The sequence below is a fragment of the Canis lupus genome, chromosome 2 (assembly GCF_011100685.1).
Source record: "Canis lupus familiaris isolate Mischka breed German Shepherd chromosome 2, alternate assembly UU_Cfam_GSD_1.0, whole genome shotgun sequence".
Lineage (NCBI taxonomy): Eukaryota > Metazoa > Chordata > Mammalia > Carnivora > Canidae > Canis > Canis lupus.
The window spans coordinates 67,838,560-67,841,457 of NC_049223.1; the positions used below are offsets into that span (position 1 = coordinate 67,838,560).

Sequence of the window (2,898 nt, forward strand, 5' to 3'; positions counted from 1 at the left end):
TCCTGGGTCTCCAAGATCAGGCCCTGGGCTGAAAGCGGCGCTAAATCGCTGAGCCACCCGGGCTGCCCCTTGGTTCTTAACTCGTAGAGTTATCCAAATAGGAGTGGTCAGAAACTTCTCTTCTAAGGGAGTGGTTTTGCCAGAGAAACCCAAATCCTAGCACAAGGAAGCCTGCAATTGATCAACACCCAAGGCCATGTTTTGGTTCCACCAACACTAAGGGACATCTTCAAAATCCCCCTATGAAATAAATAAATAAATAAATAAAAATAAAAATAAAAAATCCCCCTATGTGGGGGTTATGTGGCCACACAGTAACAACAAATAGGGGAGACCCACCAACATGGGAAAGTAGACAGCCTGGCTTCACTCTACCAAGGCAAGGAATCCTTCCTATTCTCGACCTCGTTGGGTACAACACACACCACAGGCCATTGGGTGCTGTTTTGTCTCCTCTCCTCTTCCAAATAGGCATGTTTATTTATAATTATCTGGTGTAACCTTTACCAGTGCACTAAAGTACTACGTATGGGGCTGATTAACTTCATTGTTTATCTATAGTAGTAATTTCCAAACTTTTTGGCCTCAAGATCCCTTTATATTCTGAAAAATTGAAGGCCTGAAAGAGCTTTTGTTTATATGGGGTAAATTACTGATATTTGCCATATTTATTTATTTTTTTTTTAAGATTTATTTATTTATGATAGACATAGAGAGGGAGAGAGGCAGAGACACAGGAGGAGGGAGAAGCAGGCTCCATGCCAGGAGCCTGATGTGGGACTCGATCCCAGGTCTCCAGGATCACGCCCTGGGCCAAAGGCAAGCGCTAAACTGCTGAGCCACCCAGGGATCCCCCTGATATTTGCCATATTTAAATTAAAATTAAGAGTTTACGGCAGCCCGGGTGGCTCAGCGGTTTAGCGCCGCCTTTGGCCCAGGGCCTGATCCTGGAGACCTGGGATCGAGTCCCGCATCAGGCTCCCTACATGGAGCCTGCTTCTCCCTCAGCCTGTGTCTCTGCCTCTGTGTGTGTGTGTCTCATGAATAAATAAATAAAATCTTTAACAACATACATACATAAATAAAGTAAAATTAAGAGTTAAAAAATACATTTATTTATTTAAAAATAACAATAATAGGGGTGCCTGGGTGGCTGAGTCATTAAGCATCTGCATTTGGCTCAGGTCATGATCTCAGGTCCTGGGATAAAACCCGTGTTGGGCTCCCTGCCTAGTGGGGAGTCTGCTTTTCCCTCTCCCTCTACCTGCTGCTCTGCCTGCTTATGCTCTCTCTCTGACCATCTCTCACTCTCTGTCTCCCTCTGTGTCAAATAAATAAATAAAATATTTTAAAAAATAAAAACAATAAACTCACTAATCCTAACATAAATAACACCCTTTTTTAAAAATAACACCCTTTTTTTTTTTAAACTAACCCTGCTTTATTTTTTTTTTAATTTTTATTTATTTATGATAGTCACAGAGAGAGAGAGGCAGAGACATAGGCAGAGGGAGAAGCAGGCTCCATACACCGGGAGCCCGACGTGGGATTCGATCCCAGGTCTCCAGGATCGCGCCCTGGGCCAAAGGCAGGCGCCAAACCGCTGTGCCACCCAGGGATCCCAAAATAACACCCTTTTTAATGAAAAATAACTACATTTTTCAAATCAAAAATATCAGTGGAAAGAATGACATTGTTTGATAGTTTTGCAAGTCTCTTTAAATATCTGGCTTAATAAAAGGCAGCTAGATTCCCATATTTGCTTCTTTATTCAATCTGTTGAGCTATGTTGTTTTAGTTGAAGTATATGAATAAAATTCAAACTCATAAAGATATAAAAGTGGAAAAAGGATTATTTTTAAAAGACTTTTCAGATAACTATAGATATTCCTCTTAAAAAAAAAAGATTTTATTTATTTATTCATGAGAGATAGAGAGGCAGAGACATAGGCAGAGGGAGAAGCAGGCTCCCTCTAGGGAGCCCATTATGGGACTCGTTCCCAGGACCCTGAGATCACACCCTGAGCCAAAGGCAGACACTCACCACCTAGCCACTCAGATGCTCCCTCCTCTTTTGTTTATAAGGGAAGAGACTGGACACAGTTCCCTATCACCATAAATTACACAGCCAAGTCTCCTACATTTGGAGTAATCAAAAAGGGTAGCACACCCAGAGTGCCATGGATGGGCCTCGCCCTGGGAAAATCATCTTCATGATCATGGTTATCCCCATCCAGATAAGTATGTGGATATTCCTCTTTGATACTACACCAAAACTTAACAAATGACAGTTTTGTAAAATTTAGTTTCAGTGTGGAATCTGAAATCAATGTTTCATTAATTAAAATTCATTGGTCTATCTCGCATTTTGAATGTATCTTTTACCCACGAGTGATTTTGTAACACTTGGAACATAGGGTTCACTGAGCTATACTATACAGGTCTTCCAAATGTCACACATGTTATTATACAATATTTTAAAAATCATGTTCATTAATGTCACCATTGATCTTATCAGAGGGTCTTTAAGTATTGGGAAGCTAATTTTTTTTTTTTTTTTTTTTTTTTAGTATTGGGAAGCTATTAAGCCCATAGTGGTAGATACAAATATTTCAAAAGGCGAATTTTCACTCAAAAACTGAAATTGTATTATTAGCAGCAAATATTGTCAATTTTCCCCCTGAATCGATCAGCTCACTTATTTTAGAGAACAAAAAATATATGTATGTTTGCATAATCATGGTCTATCAATCCTTTTTTCAGGTAGAAATGGTGTTGAACTTGCAACTAGCAGCTAGTTCTGCTTGCAACTCAAACAATACAAGTACTTTTCCTGAGACAATCATGGTACTTAGGTATCTAGCAGAATTTTTCTCACTCTGTCAAAATATTTAAAAG

At 39.7% G+C, this 2,898-nt stretch overlaps 1 non-coding gene across 1 annotated transcript; it reads right to left on the bottom strand.

The window, feature by feature from the left end:
• Window positions 1-2,082: 2,082 nt before the first annotated feature.
• On the bottom strand, window positions 2,083-2,245 carry LOC119870550. The gene has a single exon (XR_005356242.1). It is a non-coding gene; the product is annotated as a U1 spliceosomal RNA (small nuclear RNA).
• Window positions 2,246-2,898: the final 653 nt, after the last annotated feature.